This window comes from Myodes glareolus, chromosome 6, assembly GCF_982192425.1.
Source record: "Myodes glareolus chromosome 6, mMyoGla1.1, whole genome shotgun sequence".
Classification (NCBI taxonomy): domain Eukaryota; kingdom Metazoa; phylum Chordata; class Mammalia; order Rodentia; family Cricetidae; genus Myodes; species Myodes glareolus.
This window is the reverse complement of record NC_142031.1, coordinates 43,132,590-43,145,114: the sequence shown is the minus strand read 5'-3', so window position 1 is coordinate 43,145,114 and position 12,525 is coordinate 43,132,590.

Here is a 12,525-nt window from a genome sequence, read left to right as displayed (position 1 = left end):
CCAGACCCACTGACACTGAACCTGGTAGTAACCCTAGATGCTAGGTTGGATGCACAATAGATGAGGAGTTTGGGGAGTTGTCCTTGTTTCTGTTGGTACCAGCACATGTAACTAATTCCATATTAAGTGATACTCCTGCTGGCCCTGCAAGAGATAGTGGCCCTTTGCCTTACAGACACAGACATCAAAGCTAGAGACTAAGTAAGACTAAGTGGAGCCTGGAATGACAAACACACAACGCTGGGACTGTAATACTGAAAGCACTCGGTGTAAAACCATAATAAATGAGGAAACATTAGCATCAGTCATGAGCTACATTCTGAGAATCCACAAAATAAAAGGAATCTTAATATTACTTAAATGTCATAATTTCAATGATCAGTACACCAAGGCATGGAAAGCAATAAGGTGTACAAGGGTTTTCCCCAACACTGTACACTCTCACCTGGAACCCAAAACCCACAGCACGATAGCAGCTGACCCCATCCTTGAGAACTGGACTAGAGAGGCTGTTTCCTGGCACTGTCAAACAGCTTTTAAAGGTGCTTTGAGCAATTTGCACTGTGGCTAATGTCTCAATATGCAAATAAGTGGAGAAAAATTTGACTTGATGCTCAAAGGACACCTGCTTTTGTGTCAACCTATGGCAGTTAGGATTTGCAGAGTATTTACTGGAATATTCTTAGTGTTGTGTCCTAGCTGATTTCTTTTGCTGGTCTTTTGTAATTGCTGCATTCTGTTATTTTGAGATTCTATCTGTGCTGTTACTGCATTGCTGTAAAGATGTGGATTACAGAAGCATGGAGATCTCTAAGAATTAAACTTTTAATATTTATTTTGAAAAGAAAACACTCTTTTTGCCATTTAACATACCAATTCCAGTTCCTACTTCCTCCCCTCCTCCATTTCCCTACACCTAACACCCAGACCCTAGCCCCCATCCGTTCCTCAGACAGTGTCCTTCTCAGACAGGAGATCCATGGTGTAAGCCACTGTGGTCTTCTTCCCAGCATTAAGTTCTGTATTCTCCGCCTACCTAAGTTCTACCCTATTAGGCCCAAAACTGTTTCTTTATTCATTAACCAAGGAAAGCAAGACATGAACAGAAGAAACTCCTACACCATTTCCCCTTGTCTGTTTAAACAAAAAGGAAGGCTTTAACTTTAACATTGTAAAATTACATAAAACAAACAGGTATCAATTAAGAATTACAATTATAATACTTATATTTACTTTATCTTTTATCATAAATAAGGAGAACTATAACTATAAATTCTTCAACTTCATGAAAGACTACAGAAGGATATATTACCTAAGTAAACAGGAAGTGCATTGTAGGCAACATCCAATACTCTAGAATATGCAGAGACATCCCACTTCCTGGACAGTCACCCAAAGTTCTTCTGAATCATTGGGGCATCTTTCTTTAGCCTATAGGTCCATAGTATCCAGCAGACTTTTCCGTGAAGGTGGAACTTTCAAAGACAGTTCAGTCACTTTCTTGTGTATTCTGCAAAATGTCTCACAGACTCTTTTATGAATCAGGAACCCTGAAAGATCATCTCAATTTTGGGCAAGTTTAGCAGTTGTCTCTCTGTGGATTCTTCATGTCCAGTTTATGCAACAGCCCAGACAAGAGCAGCTTCTTGCCCAAATGGCTAGCCAACTCCATAAGGAGCCTCTTCAATGCTCATCTTCCTCTTGAAGTAACTAGTGTTTCCAGGAGCAAATGTGTCTCATTGTCATGAAAAGCCCTAAGTTATTAACACATTTTATATGCCATATTGTGTAGTCTTTGAAAGATATGAAGAATACCTATCTGAAATATATCTATGCACCTCTAGAAAATTTAACATGACTACAAACTTGACTATTATACATGATTATCTATTAACATATATTTCTTAATTATACATTATAATTTTAATTGAACTACAAAATCACAATACCTTCATCAAGATCAGAAATACATATAAAAATAACAAAATTGACCTTAAATTTGTATCAATAAATCAAGATTTATACCAATGTAAATTGTTCATATTTATATCACATTCCCCTTTAAATGTAAAAGAACTTTATAAACAATATTTGGGAATATGGGCACAGTTTTTTCTCTCCAAACTGCTTCCTGCTATATGGGGGTGCTATTAATCAGGTCCTTCATGGTGTATTCTGTGTGCTAGGTTCATCTCAATCAGCAGTTTGGTGAAGCATTTTCTCTGTGGGGGTTTTCACAGCAACATTTCAGGGGGTCTTGTGCCATGAAACTATATTTTCACAGAAGCAATCCACTTGTTCTTATCTTCTGTGAAAACGAAAGAATAACCTCTTTTCCAAAGCACCATATCCTTAGACCCAAATTATAAAGTTAAGATACATTTAAAATATTGATGTTTAGCTTAGCACCCCAAACAATGAAATGTGTCCCTGTACTTAGCTCCTTCACAGTCAAAAATATTCAAAGAAAACACAATATATACATAATCCAGACTCTGTGAATTTTTCATTTTTACATGGCTTATTTTTCTTTACTTGTTTTTATCTATCAATACTTATACTGCTTGTCTCTTTAAAAAATTTACCCTTTTTTAAGCATTAACTTTATTTTATGACTTTCTATACTCTTTTTCTTTTCTCTTCCAAGCATACATACATTTGTCCAACACTGTGACCCATGTAGTGTTCTTTTATGTCTGAATCTGTCCTATTGCAAATCTATAATTCTTTACTGTCCTGGAACACTTTCACTTTGGGTTTTTAAAATGCTAAGTGCTTAAGAATCTAAGCTGCGACAATCCTAGGTCAAATATAGGTAGTGCAGACTTGCCCCACTCAGCCAAGCATGGCAGAGACCCTTGTGCCTCTGAGGGTCAAGCACATGACCTCACTTCCAGGCACAAAGCTGGTCCATATTGCCATCAAACAAAGCCAGAACAATCTGCTCACAAACCCCATCCAAACTCTCTGTCTCCCAAAAGAGTCAGAGGTCATGCTGGAGGCACAGTCCAGAAACTGGTATATCAAAACGGCCACTTTCTAGTAGACCTGATTCCGTCATCTACCCAGGCAGGAAAAGCCGAGCCATGGGCACGGTCTCAGCTACTTTACTCCCAACCCTGAGTAGGCACACAAACACCCAGGCCCACAAATGCTCTATAGCCAGAGTTTGCACTGGCAGCAGGGCCCAGGATGTCTCATTTTAAAATGGCATGGCTTTTTTTTTCGGGTGCTATTGGTGAGTCAGAAAATTCGCTCTTTGGCACACCAAAGGAAACAATAAAAACTCTGCTTTTTTCTGTATGTCTAGAATTAAGCTCTTTCAGGTTGTTAATTGGATTTAATGAATAATTTTGGCGCCAAACTGTTGCATGGAGAGCAGGGGGTAGGGAGCTTTTTTTTTTGTCCCAGCTGCCAGGCTAGCTTACACCTGAAATAACCACACAGAAACTGTATTAATTAAAACACTGCTTGGCCTCTAGCACTAGCCTCTTATTGGCTAATTCTTACATTTTAATTTAATTAATTTCTATTTATCTGTGTATCACCACGTGACTGTGGCTTACCAACAAGATTCTAATCAGTGTCCATCTCAGGCAAGAGATCCATGGTGTCTGTCACTCTGCCCTTCTTCCCAAATATCAGTTATGTCTCCTCTGCCTACTTAAGTTCTGCTCTATCAGGCCCAAAGCAGTGTATTCATTCATTAACAAATGAAAGCAAGATATGAACAGAAGAACCTCCTCCACCATTATTCCTCAGTCTGACTATAGGGCAAGACCAGTTCAGGCATCCTTTCCTATGCTGCTTAGGATATTAGCAGAGGTCATCCTTGTGAATTCCTGGAATTTTCTCTAGTGCCAGGTTTCTTGCTTGCCCCATAATGGGCCCCTCAATCAAAATATCTCTTTCCTTGTTCTCATCTCCATCCTTCCTCCATCTTTACTATCTAATCCCTCAAGTTTTCCTCCTGCCTTTCCTTCTCTGCTCATCTTTCCCTTCTGTCCTCTATACTACCCTAGCCCAAGGCTCCCATTTTTGTCAGGCAATCTGATTTCTTTCTCAGCTTCATTTTCATTTGTATATGGGAAGGCTACTGATTTTTTTTAACCTTGGACTTATATTGTGCCACATTATTGAAGGTATTTATCAGCTGTAAAAGTTTCCTTCTTACATGTTGGGGGTCACTTATACATACAATCATATCATCTGCAAACGACAAAAGTTTGACTTCATTCCAGAGATGCAAGAATTGATTGACAAATGAAAATCTATCAATGTCTATCTTGGTTTTTTTTGCTTTTTCATATGAAGTTCAGTACTGTTCTTTTGGGGTATGTGAATAATTTTGCTGGGATTTGGGTGGGTATTTTATTGAATATGTAAATTGCTTTTATAAGATTGCCATTTTTACTGTGTTAATTCTGACTACCCATAAGCATGGGAGATCTTTCTACTTTCTTGTGTCTTCTTCAATGTCTTTCTTTAGAAATTTAAAGAATTTAAATTCTTGTCATTTAAATGACAAGAATTTAAAGTTCTTGTCATACAAGCCTCCCACTTGTTTGGTTAGAGTTACTATGAGATATTTTATGCTATTTGTGGCTATTGTGAAGGGTATTGTTTTCTGATTTCCAAAACAATCATGTAACAATAAAATGACTTCTGGAGGCATCAAAATTCCTGACTTCAAACTCTACTACAGAGCTACAGTACTGAAAACAGCCTGGTATAAGTATAAGAACAGACAGGAAAACTAATGGAACTGAATAGAAGACCCAGACCCAGATATTAATCTACACACCGTTGAACACATGATTTTTGATAAAGAAGCAAAAAATATCAAATGAAAAAAAGAAAACATATTTATTAAATGTGCTGGCATAACTGGATATCAACATGCAGAAGAATGAAAATAGATCCATATATATCACCATGAACAAAATTCAAGTCCAATGGATCAAAGACCTCAACATAAAGTCAACCACAGAGAACCTTATATAAAAGAAAGTGAAAAGTATACTTGAACATATTGACACAGGAGACCACTTCCTAAGTATAAACCTAGCAGCACAGACACTGAGAGAAACAATTAATGAACGGGACCTTTTGAACTGAAAAGCTTTTGTAAAGCAAAGAACATTATCAACAAGACAAAATTACAGCCTACAGAATGGGGAAAGATCTTCATTAACCCCACATCAAACAGAGGTCTTATTTACAAAATATACAAAGAACTCAATAAATTGGTCATCAAGAGAACACACAATCCCATAAAAAAATGAAGTACAGACCTAAACAGAGAACTCTCAACAGAGGAATCTAAAATAGCTGAAAGACACTTACATAAGAAAAAGATCTCTCTGTTCTTATGCCAATACCAAGCTGTTTTCAATACTGTAGCTCTATAATAGAGTTTGAAGTCAGGGATGGTAATGCCTCCTGAAGTTCCTTTATTGTATAAGATTGTTTTGGCTATCCTGGGTTTTTTGTTTTGCCATATAAACTTGATTATTGTTCTCTCAAGGTCTGTGAAGAAGTTTGATGGGATTTTGATGGGGATTGCATTGAATCTATAGATTGCTTTTGGTAGAATTGCCATTTTTACTATGTTGATTCTCCCAATCCAAGAGCAGGGGAGGTCTTTCCATTTTCTGGTATCCTCCTCAATTTCTTTCTTCAAAGACTTAAAGTTTTTGTCAAATAGGTCTTTCACTTCCTTGGTTAGAGTAACCCCAAGATATTTTATGCTATTTGTGGCTATCATGAAAGGTGATGTTTCTCTGATTTTCCTCTCTGCTTCTTTATCCTTTGTGTATAGGAAGGCCACTGATTTTTTGGAGTTGATCTTGTATCCTGCCACGTTACTAAAGGTGTTTATCAGCTGTAGGAGTTCTTTGGTAGAGTTTTTGGGGTCACTTATGTAAACTATCATATCGTCAGCAAATAACGAAAGTTTGACTTCATCCTTTCCAATACGAATCCCCTTGATCTCCTTATGTTGTCTTATTGCTATTGCTAGGTCCAAGGAGAGATCCCCAGATTGTTCTCTGGACAGAGGAGGGGGTGCCTGAACCGGCCTTGGCCCGTGACCATACTGATGAATATTTTGCTTATCACCATAGATCCCTCACCTGGCGTTGGATGACCATACAGATGGAGGCCCGCGTTGGAGCACCGAACTGAGCCCCCCAAGTTCCAAACGAGGAGCAAAAGGAGGAAGAAAATGACGAAGGACTGCGAGGGATACTATCACCCACTGATACAAGGGGTCGGATCTAATGAGAGTTTACCAAGGCCAGATGGACCGTGACTGAACGAGCATGTGATCCAACCAGATTCTCTGAATGTGGCTGGATTTTCTGAATGTGGCTGGCCTGCAGTCTTTCCGAGAAGCCATTGACAATGACACTGGGACTGGTTTCCTCTGCATATACTGGATTTTTGGGATCCAGTCTGTTTGGATGCTCACCTTCCTGGACCTGGAGTGAGGGGGGAGGAACTTGGACTTCCCACAGGGCAGGAGACCCTGACTTCCCTTGGGGACAAAGAGGGAGGAGGAGAGGGAGGGGGGGAGTGGGAGGGCGTTGGGAGGAGGGGCGTAAATGGAAACTTTTTATAATTTAATAAAATTACTAAAAGAAAAAAAAAAGAAAAAGATCAACATTCTTAGTCATCAGAGAAATGTAAATCAAAACAACTCTGAGATTCCACCTTATACCTGTAAGAATGGCCAAGATCAAAACCACTGATGACAACTTATCCTGGAGAGGTTGTGGGGAAAAGGGAACACTTCTTAATTGCTGGTGGGAATTCAAGCTGGTACAGCCACTTTGGATGTCAATATGGTGATTTCTCAGAAAATTAGGAAACAACCTTCCTTAAGACCCAGTAATACCACTTTTGGGCATATATCCAAAGGATGCTCAATCATGCCACAAGGATATGTGCTCAACTATGTTCATAGCAGCATTGTTTATCATAATCAGAACCAGGAAACAAACTAAATGCCCATCGATTGAAAATAGATAAGGAAAATGTGGTACATTTACACAATGGAGTACCACACAGCAGAAAAAATAACATCTTGAATTTTGCAGGCAAATGGATGGAGCTAGAAAACATTATTTTGAGTGAGGTATCACAGACACAGAAAGACAATTATCACATGAACTCACTCATGGGTTTTTTTTAAAACATAAAGCAAAGAAAATCAACTTACAAACCACAATCCCAGAAAACTTAGACAACAATGTGAACACTAAGAGAGACTTACATAGATCTACCCTACATAGGAAGTAGAAAAAAACAAGGTCTCCTGAGTAAATTGGGAGCATGGGAACCTTGGGAAGGGTTGAAGGGTTGGGAGGGTCAAGGAGGGGAACAGAGAAAAATGTAAAGTTTAATAAAAATCAATCAAAAGAAAATCTATCAATGTCATCTACATATAAATAAACTGAAAAAAGCCTTATGATCATCTCACCAGATGCTGTAACAGTATTTGACAAAATTGAACACCCCTTTATGATAAAGGTCTTGAAGAGATCAGGAATACAAGGAACATTTCTAAACACAATAAAAGCAATATAAAGAAAGCTGACAGCCAACATCAAATTCAATTGAGGAACTCAAAGAGATCCCACTAAAATCTGGAAGAAGATAAGTCTGTCTATGCCATATTTACTTGACATAACTCTTAAAGATCTTGCTAGAGCAATAATACAACAGAAAAAGATCAAGTGGATTCATACTGAAAAAGAATTAAAAATATCTTTGTATTTATTCTATGTGTACATGTGTTTTGTCTGCATCCATTTCTGTGTGCCATATTTGTGACTGTTGCCCTTATTTCTAATGAAGGGCATTGGGTCACCGGGAAATATTGTGACAGATGGCTGTGAACTGGGCTATAGATACAGGGAATTGAACCTATGCCCTCGGCAAGACCAGAAAAGGGCTCTTATCCACTGATCCACCTCTCTATTCTAAACCATTTTTCTTGTATCTCACAGCAACAAAACAACATATTTTGCATTGTGATACTTCTCAAAAAGAGAAATCAATTAGATTTAATAATATTGAGAAAAAGAATGTCATGATTCAGATGAGAGTGAGATGTTGGTTTTACAAAAATGCTTTAAACTAAATGAGATAAGGAACAGAAGAAGCAGTAGGATGTGATCATAAGATGAAAAAGGACATTGGAAATCTAAATATGGAATGAATAGGCACCACTGAGGATAAACAAGGTCTCTCTCTTCTCACTCCAAAATTAATACTGAATCCACACAAAGTCTTTGCAAGTGGAGGAACATTTTTTCCTGTAACCAGTAGCACATCCTAAGAATCCACAATTCCTGTAAATCATCTTCCAGCTTAGGAGTCCCAGCTTAGTCTGTGGACAGAGTGGCAAGTATCCTAACAATGCCCCTCCTGTGGAACACAAAACATATAATGATGCTAGGGTTGTGACCCTCTGGACCCTCATCATACCATCAATTCAACCTAGGACTATAGTTTTAAGAAAAACCTCATGCTAGCTAGGAAGTGAGGCTTGTTCATAACCAGCATTTCCCTTCTCTACATTATCTGAATTGGATGTACTGACAATGTGAAGAAAAGTCAGACATTCCGATTTCATGATATTAGACAGAGAGAAATATCTCAGACCCTAATATTCTTGAATAGCATCATTCAACAAGAAGGCAGTGAGTGAAGCCCAGTATTCTCCAATCAATGATGGAAGTACATTGCAGCTTGACTGTACCCAGAAGGTCCATGTGGTAAACCTTAGTCTCAAGGTTGTTGTTTTGTTTGGTGGCAAAACATATATAACAACAGGCCCACTAAAAAGGTGTGAAGTGACTAATTCTGTGCTCATGAGTGTAGTAGAAGGTGAGCAGGCTGCGTCCTGCCAGGCTCCCTGCTGCCTGGCTAGCTTAGCCCCAAAATAACCACATGAAAATTGTATTAATTAGATTACTGCCTGGCCATTATTTCTAGCTTCTTATTGACTAACTCACACATCTTGTGTAACCCTTTTCTGTTAATCTGTGTATTACCACGAGGTCATGGCTTATTGGGAAAGATTCAGAATGTCTGACTCTTGACGACTCCATGGCAGCTCTCTTTGACTCTGCTTTCTTCCTCCCAGAATTCTGTTCTGTCTTCTCCACCTACCTGAGTTCACCCTATCTACTAAGCCAAGGCAATTTTCTTTATTCAACCAACAAAATCAACATAAATACAGAAAGGACTACTTGAGTTCACTCTATCTACTAGGCCAAGGCAATTTTCTTTTTCAACCAACAAAATAAACACAAATACAGAAGGACCTCTTACAACAGTGAGGAAAACTGTGTGACTGTGATCTACTCCTCTTTCCTCTCCAAAAAGTTCTTGGTTTTGCTCCTGTGCCTCAATGGCATTCAAAGAATAGAGTGAGTCATCAGTTGTCTGTGCACTCTATGGAGATTTATTTGATGGTTTCAATCAAGCTGCTATGGCTAAGTGACAGCATATTTTACATCCAAAAACATTTGTCTCCATGGTGACATGCTCAGATTTTGAAAGAAAATGAATAATTGACATTGTCTGTCTCAGTACTGACAGACTGAGTATTCTGCCTTCTTCCAGCAGAACCTGCAGACAGGACTGCACATGCCAGTTATTTTTTTCAAAGTTTATTAAATTATAAAAGTTTCCATTTCCGCCCCTCCTCCCAACACCCTCCCACTCCCCCTACTCCCTCTCCTCCTTCCTCTCCATCCCAAAGAGCAGTCAGGGTTTCCTGCCCTGTGGGAAGTTCAAGTTCCTCCCCTCTCTCTCCAGGTCCAGGAAGGTGAGTATCCAAACAGACTGGATCCCAAAAATCCAGTATATGCAGAGGAAACAAGTCCCAGTGTCATTGTCAATGACTTTTCAGAAAGACTCCGGGCCAGCCACATTCCGAGAATCCGGCCACATTCAGAGAATCTGGTTGGATCACGTGCTCATTCAGTCCCAGTCCAACTGGCCTTGGTGAACTCTCATTAGATCAGTCCCCTTGTATCAGTGGGTGATGGCACCCCTCGCGGGCTGATTTCATTTTTCATTTTCTTCGTCCTTCTGCTCCTCATTTGGACCTTGGGGGGCTCAGTCCAGTGTTCCAATGTGGGTCTCCATCTGTATTGCCATCCATCGTCAGATGAAGGTTCCTTCTGGTCTTGTCTTCTTTGCTCACGTTCTCTTTCCTTCTGCTTCCTGTTTGGACCTAGGGAGTTAAGTTCAGTGTTACGATGTGGATCTCTGTCTCTATCTCCAACCATCGCCAGATGAGGGTTCTATGGTGAAATGCAAAATAGTCATCAGTATGGTTGTGAGCCAAGGTCGGTTCAGGCACCCTCTCCTCTGTCCAGAGAACAATCTGGGGATCTCTCCTTGGACCTGGGATCCCCTTTAAAATCAAGTCTCTTGTAAACCCTAAAATGACTCCCTTAGTTGAGATATATACTTCCCTGATCCCATTTCCATCCTTCCTCCCTCCCCCCTATCCCAGTCCCCTGAGCTTTCCCCATTCCTCCCCTACTCCCTTCTCTCTAACCCTCTCCCCTTCCAACAACCCCCTCACCCCCCTATGCACCCGAGGTTACCTTTCACTCTTGTCTATTTCCAATCTCCAGGCGGATAACTATATGATTTTCTTGAGGTTCACTTTCTTATTTAGTTTCTCTAGGATCACGAATAATAGGCTCAAAGACCTTTAATTATGGCTAGAATCCACTTATGAGTGAATACATACCATATTCCTCTTTTTGGGTCTGGCTTACCTCACTCAGTAAAGCGTTTTCTTTGTCCATCCATTTGCATGCAAAATTCAAGATGTCATTTTTTTTTACCGCTGAGTTAAAGACTTCAACATTAATCGGACCACTTTGAACCAGATAGAAGAGAAAGTGGGAAATAGTCTACAAGATATAGGTACAGGAGGCCACTTCCTAAGTAGAACCCCAGTAGCACAGACAATAAGAGAATCAATGAATAAATGGGACCTCCTGAAACTGAGAAGCTTCTGTAAAGCAAAGGAGACTGTCAGTAAGACGAAAAGGCTACCTTCTGACTGGGAGAAGATCTTCACCAACCCCTCATCAGACAAAGGTCTGATCTCCAAAATATACAAAGAGCTCAAGAAACTAGACACTAAAACTCTAATTAACCCAATTAATAATGGGGTGCTGATCTGAACAGAGAATTCTCAATAGAAGAACTTCAAATGACCAAAAGACACTTAAGGTCATGCTCAACATCCTTAGCGATCAGGAAAATGCAAATCAAAACAACTATGAGATACCATTTTACACCGGTCAGATTAGCTAAAGTCAAAAACACCAATGAAAACCTATACTGGAGAGGATGTGGAGAGAGGGGAACTCTCATTCATTGTTGGTGGGAATGCAAACTTGTGCAGCCACAGTGGAAGTCAGTGTGGCGGTTTCTCAGGAAACTGGGAGTCAACCTCCCTCAAGATCCAGCAATTCCACTCTTGGGAATATACCCAAGAGATGCCCTATCATACAACAAAAGCATTTGTTCAACTATGTTCATAGCAGCACTATTTGTAATAGCCAGAACCTGGAAACAACCTAGGTGCCCCTCAATAGAATAATGGTTAAAAAATGTGTGGAACATATATACATTAGAGTTTTACTCAGCGGTAAAAAACATGCCAGTTATTATGCCCTATATTCTTAGCTATATTCAGGAAAGATCCTCCTACTTCTGGCTCATTCTGGGATTTATCTTTAGTTTAAATGAGTTTTCTACACTTACCAAGATGATGACAAAATTCCATCTTTTTAAGCACCTTGTGCTGAAATGGAGTTAGTATTTTTGGGTTTGAACCACCTCTGCATAGTAATCAACCTGATTACCATGTACACCCCTCTTAATGTATCTTTAGATTTCATTCACAAGAATTAGGAGTTCCTTATGTTAATAAGGGAAATACATCTCTCTACCTTTGTTCCCATTTTAGTCTTTATTTTGATATCTGGGTAATCCTAACTCCCTATAAGAAGGCTGTATGTGTTTCTTCCTTTTCTTTGGCATGGAACAGTTCCAGGGGTATTAATGTCAGCTCTTCATTAAATGACTGTTGGAATTCTGCAAAATACTCATAAGTTGTGTGCTTCACTCTTCTTAAAAAGAAATTATTTGTATTAAATTTTGAAATGTTGTACAAGAAAAAAAATGAAAGTAATAATGAGTTTTTCTTCCCATTCCAGAAAGAAAAAGATTAGTCAAGGCATTTGTGCCTAAAGACAGTCTCCAAATAAAGTCATGTAGAAAACAGAATATCTTCCATCAGGGAGTGATTTTAGAGATTATCTAGGGCCAGCCTCAACAAGATTACCTTTCTTCAATAGTGGAAGCATGGGAATTTAAAAATATAGTAAAGAATACAAAGACAAGAACAAATATAATAAAACGCAGATGCACATAGGATAATATCCGTAGGAAATTTCAGAGAGTACTGAAAATTCATTT